Below are 24,258 nucleotides of genomic sequence, written 5' to 3'. Positions count from 1 at the left end.
CCACATAAACAGAGTCAACTGATCTTTGACAAAGAAGCAAAGGTAATACACTGGAGCAAAGATAGTCTTTTCAACAAAGGATGTTGAAACAATTGGACATCCATATGCAAAACAATGATTCTAGACACAGATGTTACCCTCTGCACAACTTTTTGAAGTATCTATGTCATTTAATTATAACTCATTCTTAGAATCTAATAAATTCCAGCAGAACATAGATACTGTCATCTTAAATAAGCAAATACTTTAAATTATGACAACACACTTGAAGAAAAAAATCATGAAAATGCACGTTAATGAAATGATATAACCATGCACACATATATCTGAAGTAAAAGAACTAAACCATTTGCAATCTTGAAAGTTGTTTGATATTTCACTCTGTTCTGATGAAAGCACTTTGAATGCTTCCATAAAGACATAAAACTGAATATTTAACTGGCAATTGGTCATACAACTGTATTTTTTAAAATTTGGATTAAAGTTTCTTCTTTTCTGATAGTTCAGTAGAATTCAAATTTGGTACAGGAAACGCTTGGTGATGGAGATTTCTGTTGGTTGCCACAGTACTATAAAACCTGTATAAAGCCTGTCCCATAAGGTTGCAGCTACCTGATGTATTACAGCACCTAGCTCTTGGTATTCTCCTGAGTACCAGATTGTACCCTGGAGCACAGGGTAATAAGGGTGAAATCCATTATCACATTGCATAGTCTATCTATAATGTGCAAACCAATGAATTTAGTCACACCAACAATCACATATGAAATAAAGATGGTGATAAACAGTGTGGCCTGGGTATGAGTGCATGGAAGATATTTTTGCTCATTATGCTTGATATACTGGTAGGGCTCATTTATTTTACTCTCCAAATGCCACACATAACGCCAGCTCAATTCCTCCCCAACCATCTTCTTCACTCCTCAGGATAGCTCCACAGATTCTTCCTTAAGCTCCAGATGTTTGGTCTGCAAGTCATTTGGAAACAGAAGTGGTGTGTCACTACCACAGATCTCTTCCATTTTCTCGTTTCATGTATCCTTGGCAGTTGCCATGACTACTAAATCCTTAGCTTCTGTTGTGGCCTGTAAAATAGATTTGGGATATAGTAATTCTTAACCTTGATAGATCTTTTGATGAGCCTTGAAGTAGTACACCAGACCTTGGCAGCTGATTTTATTCCTATTAATCTCTTTAATATCTAGGTTCTCAGGACTAGGTAGCCAAGGAATCAGTGTTTTCAAGTTTTGATGAATTCATCATCTGTCTCTTTCAGTTTTCCATCAAAGTTTGGATTCCATCAAAGTAGCTACTTTTAAGCTAGGATGAGGCAGCAGAAGGCAATATATTTTGGTGAAACAGAAATAGATATGTTTTGAAACATTCTGTAGTTCTTCATGCTGTTTCCCAGAGGACTTGAGGCACTTTTCCAAGAATTTGGTGCCACCATAAGCTCCATATGAAAATTCACATGGGAAACTCCAGTCTCAAACAAGAAATATCAGACTCTGAAATGGCTTCGGGGATATTACCTCCATTGCCAGTCTGCCATACTCAGTGGACAGCTGGAGGTTCTGCAGATCATCTTTTAGGACATTTTGGGATAAATTGTGTACCTGTATTAAGCTTGTCATTGTGCTAAAGGTTCCTTGAGAGTCCATCAATAACACTGCAACTTTTTTACCATCAGGTTTATTGATAAGGAAGACCACTCCACACCTGGATTGTTGTGCTCTCTCATCCAGGCAGACCTCTCTATAATCTCAAATCCAATCAACTAATTCCTAGTTCTACATGTATCTCAACATGAACTCTGTCAGGAATAGAGGAAAATGCTCCAGGAACAGATATGGCAACAATCTCCTTGACTCTGACAGCTTCCAAGAGAAGCGTGCACTTTAATGTGGTGTCATCTAACTCAAAGGAATGGTTATTTTTGACAATGCGGACTTGGATTGGTCCTGCAGTGACAGAGCCTCACCACCGCCTGTCCCCTGACCACCATAACCAAGAATCACAGGGACAGAAACAGTTGAGGTGGGTTTTCAGAAAAGACATTTGAATGGAGCTTAGAAGAGGAGGAGCTAGTGAAAAAAGCAGGACTTTTCACAAAAATTAACTCAAAATAGATCAAAGACCCAAAGGTAAAACAAAAAACTATAAAAATCTTAGAAGATAACATAGGAGAATATGTAGATGACCCTGAGTTTGGCAATGACATTTTAAATACAACAACAAAAGCACAATCCATGAAAGAAAGAATTTATAAGCTGCACTTCAATAAAATTAAAAATTTCTTCTCTGCAAAATACATTGTCAAGAGAATGAAAACAAGTGTCATAGACTGGGAGAAAATATTTGCAAAAAACATATCTGATAAAGGATCATTATCCAAATTACACAAAGAACTCTTAAATTCAACAACAAGAAAACAAACAACCTGAATAAAAAATGTGCCAAAGATATTAACAGATACTTCACCAGAGAAGATACACAGATGGCAAAGAAGTGTATGAAAAGATTCTCCACATTGTATATCATCAAGGAAATGCAAATTAAAATATGTAGAGATACCACTACACGCCTATTAAGATGGCCAAAATCTGGAACAGTGAGACCACCAAATACCGGCAAGGATGTGTCATAGGAATTCTCATTCATTGTTGGTGGGAGTGCAAAACGGTGTAGCCACTATGGAATACACTTCGGTAGTTTCTTACAAAACTAAACATACTCTTACAGTACAATCAAGCAATCATGCTCTTTGGCATTTACCCAAAGGAGTTGAAAATTTATGTTCACATAAAATCTGCGCATGAATGTTTACAGCAGCTCTATTTTAACTGCCAAACTTGGAAGTAAGCTTGACATCCCTCTGTAGATGAATGGATAAATAATCTAGGTACAGCTAGACAATGGAATATTATTCACTGCTAAAAAGAAATCAGCTATCAAGCCATGAAAAGACATGGAAGAAACTCAAATGCATATTACTAGGTGAAAGAAACCAATCTGAAAAGACTGCATTCTGTGTGCTTCCAACTATATGACATTCTGGGAAAGGCAAAACTATGGAAACAGGTAAAATAATCAGTGGTCACCAGGGATTAGGGAGAAGAGAGGGATGAATAGACAGACAAAGAATATTAAAAACTCAGTGAAACTACTCTGTATGGTACTATAACAGTGAATACATGTGTTTGTGCCCATAGAATGCACAACACCAAGAATGAACCGTAATGTAAACTATGGACTTTGGATAACAATGATATGTCAATATAGGTTAACCAGTTGTAATAAATGCATCTCTGTGGTGGAAGATGTTGATAATGGGGAAGGCTATGAATGGTTGTGGGCAGGGAGTATATGAGAAATCTCTATACTTTCTCCTCAATTTTGCTATCAACATGAAACTGCTCTAAAAAACGTCTATTAAAAAAATCCACCAGAAGCTACAAGAGAGGTCGTAGCCTTGCCAATATATTGGTTTTGGACTTGAAGCTCTAGAGCTCTGAAAGAATAAATTTCTGTTGTTTTTGAGCCACCTGCTGTGTGGTCGTTCATTACAGTAGCCCTAGGAAATTAATAAGCATAGAATAAATTATCCATGATAGTTTGGTAATTCTCATTTGTGAATCCATCAAGGATTACTTTTTTTAATGGGGACGAGTTGCTGATGGAAAACATGTCTTTGACTACCATTTTAATTTGCTTCATGTTAATGAATCTGTTCAAATTTTCTATTTCTTGCATATTTTAATGAGTTTGTCATGTCATGTCTTTTTGTTATATATTTATTAACATAATATTATTAGCCTGATAATAATCTCTTCTTGTTTAACAATCCTTCCTTTAGTTTATCTCTCCTTTCACATTTTCTTGTAGGCAGCAAGGAGAAACCAAGGGACATTTAATACTTTGGTTGGACAGACTTTTAGCAAGATCACTCAGTTCTTTAGGCAAATGTTCTACCTTGCTTATTACTGCAGGCAACGGTATTTCTAAACTCCAGCTTTCCAGTAGATTTTCTTTACTTTTCTTAAGTCCGCATGCTCAAGGCACTTCGAGCTTTCGCTAGCACTCTCTTCAAAGTCTTTTCATCTTCTCCAGCTTCTGCCTACTCCTCAGTTCCAAAGTCACTCTCACATTGAGAATTTTTTTAATTTCGGCATCCCATTTCTAAAGTGCTAAGATCTGAATTTATTTATCTGTTACTGCATAAAAAGTAATCTTAAATTTAGTAGCTTAAAACAGGAAAGGTTTATTATTTTGCATAGTTGCTGTGGCCAGATACTTCCTTGCCGCATGGCTCTCTCTCCATAGGCTGCTTCAGTATCCTCACAACATGGCAGCTGACTTCCCTTAGGAAGAGCCATCTGAGAGAGGGAATCCAACCTAATCTTACAAGTAACATGTCATCATCTTGGCTGTATTCCTTGGACACACAGACCAACCCTGGTACGATGTTGGAGAAGACTACAAAAGGATCTGAATAGTAGGTGGTAGAAGGTGGGGCTCATGGGGACCTGGAGAGGAGATTTAGTTTCTAAAGCACAATCTCTGTCAACATCATGGAAAGTGGGCTTTGTCAAGAGTATTAGCATAAAATCTGCTTGATCTTCATCTAATAGTGGTCAATTGAAATAGATATATTGAAAATTATAATATCATAGGGATTTCTATGATTTGACTTCATAGGTGACAGGTACTTGTAATAAAAAACTAATAGACAAATGACTTAAAAATGTGTATCAGTATGAGATTTCACCTACAATATATTCCTACTACCCTGACCCTTGAGGCCAATATTATAATGAAGCTCATTTTTGTAAGTGACATCTTTTTAATCTTGGATTCAAATGAAGCATAAATGGGATTGAAGTATTCATTTGGATTAATGGCATAGTCAGGTTATTTCAATTAGAGTCACCCAGCTACTAGTGAGCTGACTGTATTGGAACAGTTCTTTAAACTACTGACCAAGTCTTGCCAAGCTCAGCAGGCACCATCCAATGTGATTACCCCCTAATGTGTTACAGCAGTTACGAAGTCTGTAAAACAATCTTAACAGGGCTTTGAAATGCCACTTCTATAAAATGGACTGACAGGAAGTTAATTCTTTAAAGCATTTCATTAACAGAAAAGTGTTTACTTTCTTCTCTGTAAACAATCCACTCGTTAATCTGGAAAGTATTACTTGAGAATGCTACTGAAGTCAATAAGATCAAATAAAATAATGACAGGTACTGACAGGAATTCAACAAATTCTACTCCAAAATATAGTCCCCTATTAGAGCTGCTGTAAAACATGCTTGGATCTAGCCATCCTGGCAGAAGACTTAAAAAGAAAAGACACATTCACAGTCATGTAATTAGAGGAGAATCACACCAGCAATTAGCTGTAGAATAGGTGTTACTTTTATGTTAGCATCTATTTGCAGTTATTTATGCTTTGTCTTCTTTTCTTTATTTCTTTCTTTCAGTGAGAGTTTGCGGGCAAACACTAGCAGTCTGAGCTCATCCTTGACAGAATCCCAGAATGCTGGTGTTAGGAGGAGGTGTAACCTAACCCTGCCAATTGCCATTTAATGCTTGTTTCCCTTTGAAGCCACTGATTTTTACTTCTGAAATTTGATGTCCAGTCTAAAGTTTAATAGCTTTAGTGGTAGAACTCTTTGCCTTCTGAGGGAGCCTCATCTACAACTTGTTCAGTTAGAAAGTTCTTCCTCATATCAAGACTGAGCTTATCCACTTGCAGTTTGTACATGTTGACATAAACTCTACCCTTGTTAATATTTAGTATGAACCTCATTCCCCTTCCACAAAACAATCCTTTAAATATTTATGGTAGACCTTTCACATTTTTGTTAGTAAGTGGAGTCACCTCATGAGTCTGAAGGATGCTATTCTATTTTGACTTGCTTGTCTTCACGTTATCACTGATTTTCCTGTGATGGGCTTGTATTCATGTTTTTCAAACTGTGTTCCCTTACATTAAGACGGTGTTTGATCGCGTGTCTTTTTCCTGCTGCCCACTAACATGGAATGGGTGGTTTCAGTCAAGAGAGTCTGTGGTCTTCCCCAACAGTATACTTCTTGACCCACATTGACACGTGGGGGCAGGACAGGCTGAATGCTAATGTGAAACTGATGAGGGTAGACATTGATCTGCAGGCTCATAAAACTTAAAATCAAGAGGAAAGCCAAATCAAACAGGAAGAAAGTAGCTTCTTAACGAACTGACACATCCAGAGAGGTGTCAAATAGACAGACAGGAACTTAAGAGGGGGTTTCTGTAAGTCAAGAAAGTAGTATGATATGTGCACATACCTTGGGCACACAAAAGCATTTACTAAATGCTATAATTATGAGTATTGGAGGAGTAGTCTTCTGGAATCTTGGCAACATTAAAGTTCCAGAATGAGAACCCGGGAGGCGGGGTAGCAATATATGTTTAATTCGTGCGGCATTCAATCAACAGGCCTTTATTGATGCCTTGTATTGGGGTAGGCAATGTTTAGCCTACAGAGTGCACAGTTTTAGGTAGTGGCATCTTCACAAGCTTACACTACTAAAGTGGTACAATGATCACAAATAAGGCACAACATGCTGAATTTGAAGTTCTAAAACAGTTTTGTATCTGGACTATTGATTTGAAAACATTTTACAATAATGTTTATGAAAGTTTTATGGGATTGTTTTTATTGTATACAGTTTTTATAGATTTAAAAAAAAAAGTAATGGGAAGTTGTATTTGCCAGCTTTTCTAGAGTTTGAATCCAATAAATAGACCCTAATTTATAAATTATTTGCTCTAATTGGTCCTTTCTAGGTTCTTTGCTGTGTCTTAAATTTTAGGTGTCAGTGGAAGGGAAATGAGTGAGAATGCCGTGGAAATGCGGGACTTTTGATGTAATTCAACTGAGCGTAGTCAGGATAATGCTGTCAGTGAGGTTTGTAAACAGAAACTGCTGTGTGCTGAATTTCTCAGGGACTGCAGCAGTGAGGTGAGTCTTCTGGGTTCATACCATAGAACTGAAGGCAAATCACTGAAAGAAGCCCATTTGATAAGCCCCAAGTACTGTCCATCAGCAGGAAATAATAATATATTTTTAAAAGTGAAAAACCCCAGTTTGTATATGAAGAAAGATCTTTTTATTAATAGAACTACTACATGTTGCAAGTGATTGCTAAATGACATCCTAGTTAAACACAATATCCCCAATATGCCCTATGACTTCCCCACACAAAGTATGTATCAATTACTATTTGACATTGAGCTTGCACTGGTTTTCTTATTTATTGTGAAGCAATATTTTTTTTACCCATATCTCAATCAAGAGTTGAAACATAAGCAATAGTCCAAGATAGCTATGTTATTTTTCTTATACCTGTCCTACTTTCCTCTTTTATGTAATCTTTTTGGCTCCTGTAGGCATGTAAGTTTATAAGTATGCAATACTGTCTCTAGATCAATGGTTCCCAACGTTGGCTATACATATGAATCCTCTGGAGAAATTTTTAAAATTCAAGTGTTCAGGCTGCACTCCAGACCAATTACATTAAAATATCTTTGGGTGGAACCCAGATATCAGTATTCACAGCTTCGCAGTGGATTCCAATATGCAGCCAAAGTTGAACAATGAACCACTGAGTCAGATGTTCTCTAAGATCTTTCCTGTTTCACAAATTCTAAGACTTACAATTTTGAAGTCGATTTTCCTAAAGATTGAAGGGTTTCAATATATTGAGTGTAAGCTCTATATTGGGCACCTGGGATTGATACAGGGACACTGATTACGGACCTCCACTTGTTGAGCTGAACAGCGCACACCAATGCTTTAGATGTGCAGCCCAATCTAGCAGACAATGTCCACACCCAAAAGAAAAGTATCAGAGATTGATCTTAGTTCTGTGGCCAACATTCTCTGTAACCCAAGAAAATCATTTTCTCGTCCCAGGTCTCATTTTCTTTTTTCATCTATGATTCAACAGCACATATATACAATGCTGTACTCATGTCATATAGTTGTGGTAAAGACAATATCAGAAAATCAAAATAAAAGTACATTAAGATATAAACCTACTGTAAGAAACATAAAATGATGTTTCAAACCTACTAACTTACATTCAGAAAAGTGCTCAGAAATTTGAAATTCTTATTTCAATGCTTTGGTGAGAAACTTTTGCCCCTGGTCACCCTCCAAGGTCCAGATTACGCCTCTCTAGTGAATCACGAGGTTGGTAACTGCAAGTTTTATGGGTTTAATAACTTGCTATGAAAAGGCCTGCAGTGATCAGGAGCCAGCGGCAGAGCTCAGAGCTCAACGCTTTCTATTATTTGTGTTCATACTTGTTCATTCTCTGTAGAAGGTCAAAATATTCCATACGAAACTGTCTTCAGTTCTCAAGTGTGAAACTTCCATGACTCGAAACACGCCACGGCTTTTTGACAGCAGATAAGTTTTTACTTCCTCTCTGAGGGGCTCCTGTTCAGAACAAAAATGTAATATAGTTCAGAGTGTTATCTGAGTTGTTATAAAATGCACTTGGGCATTCTGAAGATTCATGCTTAATGCCTTTCTGTAATTTGTGAGAATGTGTGCAGAGTCCTTATAGCATGCTAATAACGCTGTATTACTCCACTGTGCGGTACCACAGGGCTGCCTTACGTCAGGATAAAGCTATGATATTGAAGGCAAAGATGAAGAGTAGAACTGCAAGTTTAAAAACAGGGTTTTATAGAGGGCATTGATGAGTTGGAGATAGAGTAACTGATAAAAATTAAAAATAGTGAAAACATTTAGGCTTATTTTAGCATGAAACTCAGGTAGCATTATGAAAGCAAGTGTATAAGATAATCAATCATCATGTGAGGTGTTTTGATTCTCTGTAGGAAAAGATACGGAAATAAGTCTAAAATTATTCCAAAAAGTAAAGAGCTTACCAAAAAGGGCAGCCTGAGTTGGGATGTCCCCTATCGTCCATATGTGTGTGTATGTTTTCTTTCCTAAAACTATTATCTATATATGCCAGAAACAACTTCAGCTGTAACCAATTTCTTAGATCGACAGAACTCAGTTTTGTAACTTTACACCGGAGAATAAAGTCAGATCCAAGGGTTTGCTTTTGTTTGTGGCATTGCCCCTAATTTATTTAAACTCAATCATGTTGCTTGGAGTTCGATAAAGTCAGGAAGTGAATCGATATGTGTTTAGATAATAGATTGATATATTGGTAAAGAGAATCAGAATTTAAATTAAAATTAATTTCAGATGGACAACAAATAAGCTGTTTTCAGATACTCTTGAAACTCTTCTTCTTTTGTAGAAGTAATGATGAGAATGGCATGGTTGTGTGAAGAATAGAATGCAAAATACGCACAGAGTAAACCTTCATCGATTTCATAAACAAAAACCAGAGTTGGTGAAAAGTAAACCAAGGTATTTGAGTTTTACCTTTGAAAGGAATATGAAATATGATAGTTTTCTCAGGAATTCCTGTAGAGACACTAAGTGGGACTTGAGAGAGAAAAATAATTATACAAAATAATCGTTTATTGGATAAATGCTTCTTTGTTGAGCTATTATAACCTAAGTGAGAAATTATTGTACCTGTTTTGTTTATATTCATTATTGTCTATTTTGAGATGGCATTGTGCCAGCAGATTGTAGGCAAAACCTGATGATTATCCTCTAGCTGCATCCATTATATTATTAAATCACTTTTTTTTACTACATTTTATGAATGACTAACTATAGAAACTCCAAGGTTTTAAAAATGATTTATATAATCTAATCATTCATGTATAATTAATTCTACTAATTTGCATGACTGTTTCAGGTCATTTTGGAATAATTAGCCATTGTTGAGAGTTTTTTCCTCCATCAATTACACTAATTGCTTTTCACATAGGTGTAGATTGAATATTGATCCCCACTTTTTTCCCACTCACTTGCATAAGCAAATTATGCCTAATTGCCAGCTTACCACATCATTACACAGTTATCATCAATTATACAAAAATATACTCTACTAGACTAATGATTTCTTTGTGGCATTTTGAAGGGTTTTTAAATTGTGATGCTTAAAACAATGTTGTCATTAAAAAAAAAACTAAACACCATGTTTAAACCAACAACAAAATAAAGCACATTATTGGTTAACAATATTCTAGGTCCTGCCTAGACAGTCGTTTATCTTAGAATATAAAGAATTCCTTGAAACAAGTTGAAAGAATCTCATTATTGTTATTAAATGCAATGAATTACACCCATGCAAATATTGGATTATTTTGGTTCTAAATTGTTTTAGCTCAATCCTCCTGTTTCATATATTTAATTCTTCTCCACTTGATGAAAAATCTCTGAGAGGATCTGAAGAGGTGGAGAATTTCAAAGCATCACCAGTAGGAAGCACAGCGACATTTTAAAAGCTCAGGAGACAAGAGCAACTCCATTCATCATCCGTTCCATGTAGTGCACTAATGTCATTTGGTGGCTTTACTGGGCATTGTATTTGAGTATTTTCTAGGTTAGATCTTTTGAAAAATACAAAAAGACATGAAAATAATATAATCCCAAGATTCTCCTTATAGATTTCTACCCCACATGATATAATTGTCGCACGTTAGCTCTTCATTGAGACGAGTAGTAAAGCCAAAAGCTTATATTAAAGTACTTTTTAAAATATGTGGGAGGACAGTCTCAGGATGAGAGGCTTATTTTAATCCTTAGATATCCCACTAATAAAATCATATAAGCATGGGCCATTCATGCTCTCCGTGTGGAAGGCAGACATTTCAATTGCATGCCATGTTGAGCAAAGTAGGTGTCCTAAGGTTTTATCTATACCCACAAAGAGAAGCAGAGGATGAGAAGAGCTTCCAAATGATTCTGTTGCTTGAAACTGCTAGATAATGGGTTTTGAATTACCTATGAGCATCCTGACAGTCAGTTCCTTATTTGTTCCGTAGACAACCTTTCTCTTTTCCTCTTCAGCAGAGTTGGGAGAGACGAAGAGGAAGAATAAATGTCTTTTTACTCTTTGGTGTCTTTTTGACACCAAAATGGGATAATATTTAAAAATAATTTTTCCTTTAATCCTTTTAATGAAATCTATCCATTTTCTTAAACTGGATGGTGTTTTGTTTTTTTTTGTGTGTGAAAACATGGATGGATCTTGAGGGCATTATTCTAAGTGAAATAAATCAGACTGTGAAAGACAAAAACTATGTTTTCACATATATGGAATCTATAAAATTTGTGAGACACAGAGAGGGGAGTGGTGGTTGCCATGGGATGGGAGGGGGGAGAAATGAGATGTTGGTCAATGGGTACAAACTCCTAGCTATAAGATAAATAAGATCTGGGGGTCTAATTCACAGCATTGTGACTATAATTAATAATACTGTGTTACGTACTTAAAAGTTTCTAAGAATGTAGATCTTAAATGTGATCACCACACACACACAGTTGTAATTATGTGAAGGGATAGAGATATTAACTAATCTTATTGTCGTAATTATTCTGCAATATACACATGTATCCAGTCATCACATTGTACACTTTAAACTTAGATATATGTGAACAATATCTCAATAAAGCTGGGGAAAAATTCAAAAATAGTAAAAGAAAAAAAGCCAATATTTTTATGTATCCACAATGTGCCAGGAGCTATCTTGGATTTGAGTGTGAATTGATGAGTGAAACAAATATGGTTCCTTCCTTCAAAGTGCTAATAAGAGAGACAGACATTGGGGCCGGCCAGGTGGCACAGCGGTTAAGTGTACATGTTCCACTTCAGCAGCCCCAGGTTCACTGGTTCGGATCCCAGGTGCCGACATGGCACCACTTGGCAAGCCGTGCTGTAGTAGGCGTCCCGCATATAAAGTGGAGGAAGATGGGCATGGACGTTAGCTCAGGGCTAATCTTCCTAAAAAAAGAAAAAAAAAAGAGAGACAGACATCGCTGAAATAAGCACAATTTATATTTAATAGTAGATCTTAAAAGTTTCCATCACACACAAAAAATGTATAGCTATTTGAGGTGATGATGTTGACTAAATTTATTGTGGTAATCATTTTGCAATAGACATATATGAAATTATTATGCTGTATACCTTAAACTAATATAAGGTTTTATGTCAATTATATCTCAATAAAACTGGAAAAATAAAAAAAGAGGGTGGTATTTTGCACCATAAATCTTAAATTCAACTTATGGAATCATAGGACATCAGAGTTAGAAGACCCCTTGGAGACCATATAACTTTAATTATTGCCATCCAATATCTGTTTGAAGAACTCCAATGATAGGAGGCTTATTACCTATTGAGGCAGCACATAGCATTTCCAGGGAGCTTTAATCATCACAAGAGTCTTTGATTTATCCATTCCCAGTTCTGCAACTCTTTCAGAGCCAGCAATGAATCTAATCTGTTCTCCTTGCAGGTTTTAGTGGTTGCAGATTACTCATTCCTTGCTATCCCTTTCTCTTTGCTATTGTTGATCAAACAGCCTCAAATCTACATACTCTCGGTATAATGTCAGACCTTTCAAAAGATTTGTTTCTGGATATTTTTTATGTGTATCTCATTTTCTAATGGTATTTAAAGTTTGCGTAAAGGAAGGTAGCATTTGTAGAAATCATGAAAATAAAATCCCCAAACAAGCAAAAATCTATTGTTTTCCCTTTTCACAGTTTGAAGAGAGATCCAAATGGAAAAAAAAAATCACCTTGAGTAAAATACGTGTATTAAGAATGCTAGTACAGAATAATATATTATATAAAGCCCTAAAATTTGTGCTATTGTTACTAAAATTTGTATTATATTTAGTTACTATCTTATTTGGGGAAAAAAATTGGGATATTTAAGACCTTTCACCAAAGGTTGCATTGCCAAGCTACTGATCCACGATAATTTTATAGTATCTGAAGTAAATTTTGTTTAGTCTAAAGATTGCTGAGTGATGAAAATAACTTTAATTTTAAGCATCATTTGACACTCTTTGAGATTTTTGGTTAATTTTAAACCATTGCTTTAATGGTGATAACAATACAAACCAGCTCTAAAGCATAGGTGAATCTAAGACGAACTCAAGCATTTTAAGTCTAAGGAAATAACTATTATGTTTAGCATAATAACATTCTTACTTTCATTCCACAGGAGAAAAAAATTGACAACCTGTGTTGCATCTCCTCATAAGAGCTCACAAACTATACTTGGCCCAGTTTTATTTCTCCCTTCGTAATGGTTATTGAATGTCACCTTGTGTTGTTGATAACGACAACACATCCATATTTCTAAAGGTTAACTCAAGACCTTCCCACATGAACTTGAATTAAAACTGAAAATAGTATGGTCAGGCCTGAAAGTGCTCAAGCAAACTTACACATTATCAGTAAATTTAAAGCTCTACACAGCAGAAGCCACACACTCTAACTGCTACAGAGAGGTCAATGTCTCAAACAAAATAGGGGTAAGATACTCACCCTTAATAATAGACTCATGCTATTGCAAAATAGAAAGCAACAAAGGTCTGCCCTTCTTCTTTTACATGCTTACTTTTGGTTACGTCTTGTAACAGATTTCAAACCAGATTTCAAAGGGCAGCATCTGTTGTTTGAACTATGCATAGAAAGTTCATAGAGAGCTAAGTTTATAGATAGCTAAGGGTTTAGAAAAGCATGAGGGGATGCTGAAGATATTGGAATAAAGTAGTGAATTTGAAGAAATATAGTGAACTCATTCTTCACTTGTATAACTAATCTTGTCAACAGGAAGAACCTGGAGTAACTTATATATTCATGGCTCCAAAATGTGTTCTCTTTTAATATCCTGAGATATTGAAATATGATGTGAAATATGAAATATGATAATGAACCCTGAGGGTTTCATTCAAGGCATCCATGTAGGTGACATGAAAGAGTAAATGGCAAATTTAGAATTCTTTTCATGTTAACCATAGAGATAGGTCTTTTGTGAAGAATTAGAATAAGATCTTTAACATAGAGTTAGACCTGGGAGTATTTTGAAAACATTTCTGAGCATTAATCTATAGCCTTGATATTTAACAACTTTTATTTTTATCACCAGAGAATTCTATCAAATGCCCAAAGCAAGGAAATGTGGATTTTAAACTTTAAAGACAATATTTCTTTTTGAAAATGTGGAAATAACTCAGTGGTCTGAAGATTTATTTATGAATGATGAGGTGTATGTGAAATTGTAAAGTTTTAGAGCCCAGGACGTGCTATCCCACTGGGCTCTGTATATTTGGTGACAAGTGATATTTTCTAAATGGACGTATTTTATTACTATGTTAAAAAGGCAAGTTTAAATATACAAACACCCTCATGGTGTTTTTCTTCTTACTTACACCATAGACAAGAAAGCAATTTCAGATTAAAAATAAATCTTTGAATACTAACCAAAATGTTTTTTGGTTAGGAACTATGAATGTAGAAATGCTGAGCTAAAGCACGAAAGAAAATATGTCATGTTCGTAATAAATTACATACAATGTCTTATAAGATGTCCTTTTTTGTAAGCCAAAATTAAAATCATGTACGTACACATATATGTATGCACATACATACACACATTTTTTATTCAAAGTACAAGCGAATTAATTAACACAGACGAACCTCATAAATGCGCATGAATGAACCTAACTTTGAATTACAGGGAAGTTTCTTGGAAATCAAATGCCAGATTTTAAAGAATCCCACTTGTCTATAAAATGTATTATTCCAAGAATAACTAATAATCTGGGCTAGAAAAGCATGGAATGAAGAAGAACGGCATAAGGAAGAAGCAAGCAAACAGAATAGTCAGACCTTTGAAAAAGCCCTTTATTGGTTCAACCGGGAAGTATCTCTTGTGTATAATAACAAAGAAAATATCACATCCAGTAACAGTAAATAATGTAAAATTAAAAAAAATCTGCTGCATCATGTTCCCATAACAAGTGCTAAATAAAGTCACTGTAGTACTTACCATATTCTATTTTAATTTCTACTTGTCTTTCTCTGTCATTACATTCTACTTCAAGACACAGCTATATATCTCCAAAGTCTAAAACAGTGCCAAACATATAGGTGAAAATCAAAAAGAATTTTTTTTTTTTAACCTTTAAAATTTAATGACCATACCCAGGGTTCTTATTAGCATAGTTATACAATTAAAATATCTAACTGGTGTGAAATGCTTTCCATATGCCAAAATAATGTTTTCAGGCATTTCTGTGTTAACTCATTCATTCACCTCAACAACCCTGTAAGGTAGGCACTTTTATTTATCCACATTATACAGAGGTGGAAATAATAGGCACAGACCAGGAAGGTTATTTGCCCAAAATGAGTGTGTGGCACAGCCAGCATTTGAACCCAGGCTCTCTGAGTCAAGAGTCAAAGCCCATAGCCATCATAATGTACCGTCTCTATTATCAAAGTTAAGCAATGCCTTGGGGTCTGGGTAATTTTTCATAATTGCAGTCATGGTATAATATAGGTCTTATCCTTTAACCAGAAATTGAATTTAGAAGTGGCAAAAGTTGATGGCTGAGAGTGGAGGAAACGTGGCTAACACCAAGATGGGCTCTCTCTCTTGAGATTATAACCATTGAGTCATGAGCAGCCAGAGACATCAGGAGAATGCTAAGAATATGAAGAAAGGAGAAAGGAGCCAAAATGGAAGGTGCAAAAGATGTCACAGAGATCAAACTTTCCTGATCTGATCAGTTAGCCTGGGGCTGGCCCTGCTGTATTCCCTATGCACTAATCATAGGTTTCATCTCAAACGCCAACTCCAGTTGATTGGGAACAGCTGCCTAGAATGTGGTATTGAGATGGAGTGTGAGGTCTGGTCTGGACCCTGTTGAAGTGTATTCTGCTCTCCCTTATCAAGATCTGTGATGAGTGTGGATGTAAGCTATAATGTTCTACAAAGCCTGTATGTGTTATCCCTGCACTAGGTCAACATTTTCATGGCTTGATGTTTGACTTTTAATATCCTAGAATCTCTCATCAGTCCTGTAACAGAAAAGAAATGGGTTGACTCTGTGATGTTTGATATTTGATCTAGGAATACACATAACTTTAATGCCTTGGCCAGTGTTGTCTGTACGTGCACTAGTAGACTGTAGGAAAGTCAAATAATGGTTCTATTCAGAGAAACCACCCTTGAACCCTGGCACTTGAGTTATTACTGACAAACATGGCATCATAAAGGCTGCAGGTACACACTACACAGGGGTGCATGCAGCTTTGTGTCCAATCCCAGCTATTTTTCATTTCACCTCAATAGTTTCACACTGAGAATTTCAGGTATATTATGAGTTGAGTTCTTTCCCTCCACAGAAATATGTTGAAATCCTAATTCCCAGCATCTCAGCCTGTAAACATATTTGGAAATAGGGTCGTGGCAGATGTATTTAATTAAGACAAGATATTGCAGTAGAATGGGTTTCTAATCCAATATGACTGATGTCCTTATGAAAAGGAGAAATTTAGACACAGAGATAGAAATGCACAGAGGAAAATGAATGAAGATACATAGGAAGAAGATGGCTACATGAGTGGAATAGAGGCATCTAGGAGCCAAGGAACACTGAGGATTACTGGCACATCCCAGTACCTAGAAACGCAAAGAAGGATTCTCCCCTAGTACCGTCAGAGGAAGCACAACCCATAAGACACTTTGATTTTGGACTTCTAGCTTCCAGAACTGTGAGTCAATAAATTTGTGTTGGTTTAAGCCACTCAAATTTTGCTTCAGTTTGAACATTTTATAAGTGAAAACAGGAACACATATTCTTTCATTTTGTGTAGCTGCATTTTCACTCTCATTACTGTTCCATTATACAATTATCTTGTTTTATATGCGCATTCAACCATTGATGTACCTTTGGATTTTCGAGCTATTGCAAATCGTGCTACTATAAATATTTTTGTGCATATCTTTTGATGCACGTGGATACGTATTTCTATTTTTTATTTACCAAAGAGTGGAATTGCTGGATCATAGAGTGTGCATATTTCCTATTTTAGTAGGCAATGGGAAGCAATTCTAAAATCATGAGGTCAATTTACACTGTCTCCAGTAGGAGGCTGCCATTTGCTCCAGGGTGTCGCTAACACATAACATTGTAAGTCTTTTTAACTTTTAAATTGAAATCCCTTATATTGGTAAAAATATAAGGATAACTCCTTATGCTTTCTAATATCTCTATAACTTGAATTCTATAATATGCAATTATGTTTTGATATGATTTAAATCAACTTATTTTGAACTCAAGTATTTATTTGTTGTTGGTGGCGACCATCCACTAATTTTGAGAACGAAAGATTTCTTCCCTAGCTCAGAGAATGAACTGTCTCAACTCTAGAACTGATGAGCAAAGTGATGTTTCATGCCGTGAAGAAATTTGCTGTGTCAGTTCTCCACAGTCTACCTATGCGGTCTTGTGATCATTATGCTAATCCTAAATGCTATGTGCTCCCTGTCCCCTCGAGTTGATATTAAATAAAAACTGACTCACAGAATGATATCTCTGCTAACTCTGAATCAGCTTCATACTGCAGTCATGGGGGATTTGGAAATTTACAGCCTTTTAACACATGATTTCTGTACATCACAAAGAAGATAAAATCTCCCCAACCTGCTTGCTGTGAATGTTTCCTCTCTTCACTGTTGTCTTGCTTAAGAGGCTTTTCTTCTCCTTCTGCAATCACAGATTCACTGCAAAACAGAGACTAAGTGCAGATTTTCAATAGGACAACAAATTGAATGTTCTCAGTTTTAAACACACGACAAATGTAATTGGGGATTTTCTAGCACAGTCATTGGTCTTTCTCCTTCCTGGATTGCTGCGGCAAAAACTCTGAAACTCCAAGACTGCCTCAGCCTACTGGCAGAGGGCTCCTCCCCATTGTTAGAAAATGATTCGTTAAGGGAAACATAGTGTGAGGTATGGGGAGCTAGTGGCCTGGCCTTAAGGAACAAAGTACAGTCATGTGCCATATAGTGATGTTTCAGTCAACGACTGACCATGTTTATGAAGGTGGTCCCATAAGACTATAATGGAGCTGAAAAATTCCTATTACCTAGTGATGTCACAGCCATCATAGCGGGACACATTACTCAAGTGTTCGTGGTGATGGTAGTGTAAACAAACCTACTGCACTGCCAGTCATATAAAAGTATAGCACATACAATTATGTACAATACATAATACTTGATAATGATAATAAATGACCATGTTACTGGTTTATGTATTTACTATACGGTACTTTTTATCATTATTTTAGAGTGTACTCATAAAAAAAGTTTACTGTAAAACAGCATGCTGTGTTGTGCCGGCAGCAGCCTCGTGCATCTCATGTTTAACGCATCTCTTGTTTGCATCATTTCCCTTGTGCTCCATTTAATCTTGGGTTGCTTTGTGCATCGTGGCTCCTAAGTGTACAAAATCCACTGCTGATGTTGCCAGTAAGAGGCCACATAGAGCAATTAACCTGGAAACAAAATTAAAAGTGATTAAGGACTATGAAGGTGAAAAATCAGTGCCAATTATTGCTCGCCAGTCAGACATGTCCCATTTCACTGTAGCTACAATCTTGAAGAACAAGAACAAAGTGATGAAAGCTTTTAAAGGATCTGCTTCAGTGAAGGCAATGAAGCTAACAAAAATTTGAGAAGGGCCTACATCAGACATGGAGAAGCTGCTAATGACCTGGATTGAAGACCAGACACAGAAACATATCCCTCTCAGCACTGAGATGACCACAGCCAAACCAAATGTTTGTTTATGATGTTGAACAAAAAGGCTGGACTCAACTGCAATGCTGAATTTACTGCCAGGTCTGGGTGCTTTAAATGATTCAAAAATTGTTATTTATTATGTAATGTGAAAGTGGGTGGTGAGTCTGCAAATGCTGCTGTGAAGGCAGCTGAAGAATTTTTGGAGACTCTAGATAAGCTGGTTGTGGAAGAAAATTACCTGCTAGAGCAAATATTCAATATGGATGAAAGCTTCCTGTTCTGGACATGGATGACTGAAAGGACTTTCATCCGTAAGGAGGCCCAGTCAAAGCCATGATTTGAGGCTTTTAGGGACAGGATAAGTCTTGCTTGTGGGCAAAGTTGCAGGCTACAAATTGAAACCCTTTGTGACGTGGAACAGTGAGAACCCCAGGGATTCCAAACATATCCATAAGCACACACTGCCAGTGTACTACAGGAGTGAAAGTTATGGATGACCCAGCTCCTCTTCCAAGATGCCCTCTTGAATTGTTATGCCAGCAAAGTGGAGAAGTACTGAGAATAACATTCTTTCAAGATTGTGCTTATTGTTGATAATGTTCCGGGACATCATCCATTTGCTGGTGATCTTCATCCCAATATCAAAGCAGTGTTTCTCCCTGCAAACACCACCTCTTCGATTCAACCAATGAATGAAGGAATTATAGCAGCTTTTAAGGCCCACCACCTGAAGAGGACCTTTGCCCAGGCTATTGCTGCAATTGAGGAAGACACTGAGGCAATTCTGGAAGGATTACGACACCTATGACTGCACCAAGAAGCTTGCTTGGGCTTAGGGTGGTGTCACCAGGAGTGTATGAATGGCGTCCGGAAGAAGACACTCAAGAAGTTCATCCGTGACTTTGAAGAATTTGCCGAGGATGAGGAGGTTACAAAAATAAACCATGCTGTGGTTGAGATGGTAAACAACTTTAACCTGAGTGTGGATGAGGATGACAAGGAGGAGTTTCTAGAGCTGGTGCCTGACCAGTTGACTAATAAGAAGTTGTTGGAACTGAAACAGGAAAGCATAGCTGAAGAAGAGGCAAGAGAAAAGGAAACTGCAGGAGAAGAAAAAGAGGAAGATCCCCCAAGAAAATTCACAGTGAAAGGTTTAGCATAAGCTTTTGCAGATCTTAGCAAGCTCCTTAAAAAGTTTGAAAACATGGATCCCAGCACCAAAAGGCTTTCATTAATAAAGGGGAATGTCCGTGGTGCATTATCTGCTTACAAGAAAATCTGTGATGAAAAAGAGAAACAAACCAAGGAAACCATCATAGACATATTTCTGAAAAGAGTGACGCCTCTTCAGGAAGAGCCTCAGTGAGGTCCTTCAGGAGGTGTTCCACAAGAAGGCATTGTTATCATAAGAGATGACAGCTCCATGCATGCTATTGCCCCTGAAGACCTTCCAGTGGGACAAGATGCGAAGATGGAAGACACTGATATTGATGATGACCTGATCCTGTGTAGGCCTAGGTTAATGTGTGTGGTTTTGTCTTAGTTTTTAACAAAAATGTTTAAAAAGTAAAAAAGAAAATTTAAATAGAAAAATGACATAGAATAGTATATAAAGAAAAAATATTTTTGTACAGCTGTACAATGTGTTTGTCTTTCAAGCTGTGTTATTACAAAAGAGGCAAAAAGTTAAAAAAATTAAAACGTTTATAAGGTAAAAGAGATACAGTAAGCTAAGGTTAATTTATTATTGAAGAAAGAAAAATATCTTTTTATAAATTTAATGTAGCCTATGTGTACAGTATCTATAAAGTCTACAGTAGCGTATGGTAAGGTCCCAGGCCTTTGCATTCACTGACCACTCACTCACTGACTCACCCAGAGCAACCTCCAGTCCTGCAAGCTCCATTCATGGTAAATGCTCTATACAGGTGCACCATTTTTTAACTTTTATAGTTTTCTTACTGTGACTTTTCTATGTTTAAATACACAAATACCATTGTGTTTCAATGGCCTACAGCATTCAATACAAGAGCATGCTGTACAGGTTTGTAGCCTAGGAGCAACAGGCTATAGCATATAGCCTAGGTGTGTGCTAGGCTATACCACCTAAGTTTGTGTAAGTACACGCTATGGTGTTGGAACGATGACAAAATCGCCTAAAGACACATTTCTTAGAACGCATCCTCATCGTTAAGCCATGTATATTTTCTCCTTTCCAGGCACTTGATTTGATCTCTCCCTGTTTAAAGTTCTATTCTGAATCTGAAAATGTTACCTACACCCTAGTTCAGAAATCCTTTGCAATACAGCTGAATAATTTGCTGAAAACAAAAACAAAAACAAAACCATAAGGAGAAGAAATATGACTACCTGTAATCATAGCTGTAGTCATAGCTCTGACTTGCTTTTACCTAAAAGGTGATTAGGAGGAGATTTCTGTTTTATTAGTGATTTCCAAGCAGAATTTTATTCTCTTATTGACAGAAAGACTCACGGATAAGAATACTAATAAGTAACTGAAACTACCCAGTGCACTATCAAGGTAGCTTCGCACATTTCTAGGTGTGAAGAGAGGCACTGAGAACATTAAGTAGCTGCGACTATAACATGCCCCAAATGAGACAAGCTTTCTTTCAGCTCCTTTACTTTCAACTAAAAGTGAAAAATGTTTATCAGCTGAGGTCAGCTTCTGGAAATGAGTAGCAAATATAAAACACAAGCAGCACAGAATGGTTCCACATCTAATTCTGTGGGTAGATATCTGTGCAGTAAGCCCAAGGGTCTGCTTTATTTTAACTTTTCAGAATAACTGAATGGCATAGCAAGATGCTTATCTATTCAAAATTCATAAGAGAGACGCAAGAATGATGAACTCTTGCAAAAATTTTCCAGCCTTCTTTCTAAGACGATCCACAAATGAAAATTTACTGTACAGACTAAAAAAGCTTGTAATAATATTAGCAAGAGGATGTGCTTTAGGCTTCAGTATGTGAAAAAAATTTCCCTTCCTCATTAGCACAACTTTGGCAAAGCTTGGTACACTCTCAACCATTTGGAAAGGAAGAAAAGCTTTTGCTGTGCTTTGTGATAAAGGATTTTTTCACAACAGGCAATCATTTTATAATGATTTAGAGTAGGTTTATGTCTTTTCAGAATGTACACAGTTGAAATGAACAATTTTTACAAATAGTGAAGTAGCGAATAAAGTATTATTATTTGTTGCTGTTGTTAACATGTTTCAAAAAAATCAACATTTCCTACCACAGAGTGGGAACTTTTCAAACATCTGTTTCTTTCAATATCAGTCTTTTTTTAAATTTGTGACCAATCTAAATACGTTCTAGGTGATTGAAGTGGAAAAGGAATTTATTGAATAGATATTAGGTGCTTTTTGGAATGGTTGGGAAGCCTGGAGGACGTGGCTCATAAAATAGATAGTAAACAAATGTCTCATATTTTCAGTTCTACAGTGAACTTTCACCAAAATTTTGTTTTTGTTTTTCATTTTTTGTTTTTGCTGAGGACGATTTGCCCTGAGCTAACATTTATTGCCAGTCTATCTCTTTTTTTGCTTGAAGAAGATCAGGCCTGAGCTAACATCTGTGCCAATCTTCCTCCACTTTATATGTGGGTCGCTGCCACAGTGTGGCTGACAAGTGGTGTAGATCCGCACCTGGGATCCAAACCCAGGAACCCAGGTTGCCAAAGTGGAGTGCATCGAAGCCAACCACTACACCATGGGGCAGGCCCCTTACCAAGTTTTTATAAACTTTGGAGATCCTCAAACACAGGAAGAGAGAATGTACTTTTTATTTGGCAACAATAAACGGGCAAACAAATGATGATAAAATTGGTATTCAGCAACAAGAAGGCCTAATAAATATCTGACAAAATACTAAAAGGTATGATTACATGGTTCATATAATTTGACTGGTTAACACTTAATTTGTTTAATATAAATAGACAATGTGGGGCACTCCAGTTAAAACCTCCTGTTTATCAAAACGGTAAGCTCTCTATCTGTTGAATCCTTAGGACTTCAGGTTACTGTTGATCCATTCTCTTGTAATGAACACCTTTCTAGGAACAGGAAGAAAATCTAAAAAGAAGTCATCGACATGAGAGGAAAAGTGAAATATTCTCTACCTGATAAAGAGGGAGGACTATTAACCAGATTAAGGAAAGAAAAGTCATTTTTGAAAGACAGTAGAAATGTTTGTATTGTAGAAATGTTCATTTTGTAGAAATGTTCTACCCAAGGACCCACTTTATTTTAACTTCCCTGACACTTACCTATAACGTCTGAGGAACTTAATACCACAATTCTTTTTTTTTTTTTTTAGGAAGATTAGCTCTAAGCTAACTATTGCCAATCCTCCTCTTTTTGCTGAGGAAGACTGTCCCTGAGCTAACATCCATGCCCATCTTCCTCTACTTTATACATGGGACACCTACCACAGCATGGCTTTTGCCAAGCGGTGCCATGTCCACACCTGGGATCCGAACCTCGAACCCTGGGCCACCGAAGCAGAACATGTGAACTTAACCTCTGTGCCACTGGGCTGGCCTCCCACAATTCCTTATTTAGCTTGTATAGTCAACTTTTATTTTTAATTCCAATTCTTGAAATAAAAAATTCAACAGTGGTACAAAGAAAGGGATAATAAGTGTATCCTAGAAAACTAAGGCTTTTCCTGGGATAGATAACTTGATTTGTTCATTGTCAACATCTTGTAAGCACTAAGTCACACATATGAATTGTATTCACACAACATACAGAAAGTTTGCATCTAAATTCTGTCATGTAAGTCTTTTTCTCAACTACTGGGCCATGATCATGAGAATCTAGAGCAGACACACTGTTTTCATCTTTCCCTCTGCTTTACATAGCACAGAACCGAACACAAAATATGTATCTAAAATTGTTTATTTGAATGATTGAATACATGTATCAGGCCCGTCTACTACTATATCAAAAAGTATACAATACAAAGTTGCAAGTCTTTAACTCAGAAAACTTTCAATGAAATAGTAATTATTTTCCTGTCATTAATATTATCACACAATGTTACAAGGATAATAAAGGGATCAGAGATATTTTCTACCAAACAAAGTACAATGAGATTTATCATTCGTATATTTTTTAAGTACTTTTTATATGTTACCTTATTTAATTGTCACAACAATTAAATGTGATAGGTATTATAATTTCATTTTATAGGTAAAGAAACAGAAAAGTTAAGATATTTACCCAATGTCACACAGTTGTAAGCACTATGTATTTTATGTGTATTAAGATATATGGCATACACTATATTAATGTGCATATATGTCATATATACATACGTTATTTTAATGTACATATGAATATATTGATTCCTGTATGTATGTATGTCACTGAAGAAAACTATTTAGGGAGCTCAAAGTAATATTATTAGTAGATTTTAATTTTTAAAAATTCACTAAATACAACTTTTTTCCCACTTTGTTAAT

At 36.3% G+C, this 24,258-nt stretch overlaps 1 pseudogene; it reads right to left on the bottom strand.

Moving 5' to 3' along the window:
• Positions 1-478: 478 nt before the first annotated feature.
• Positions 479-5,767, bottom strand: LOC100061056 (atlastin-1 pseudogene; annotated as a pseudogene).
• Positions 5,768-24,258: the final 18,491 nt, after the last annotated feature.

Source organism: Equus caballus, chromosome 16 (genome assembly GCF_041296265.1).
Source record: "Equus caballus isolate H_3958 breed thoroughbred chromosome 16, TB-T2T, whole genome shotgun sequence".
Classification (NCBI taxonomy): Eukaryota; Metazoa; Chordata; class Mammalia; order Perissodactyla; family Equidae; genus Equus; species Equus caballus.
This window is presented reverse-complemented; position numbering and strand designations above follow the sequence as displayed.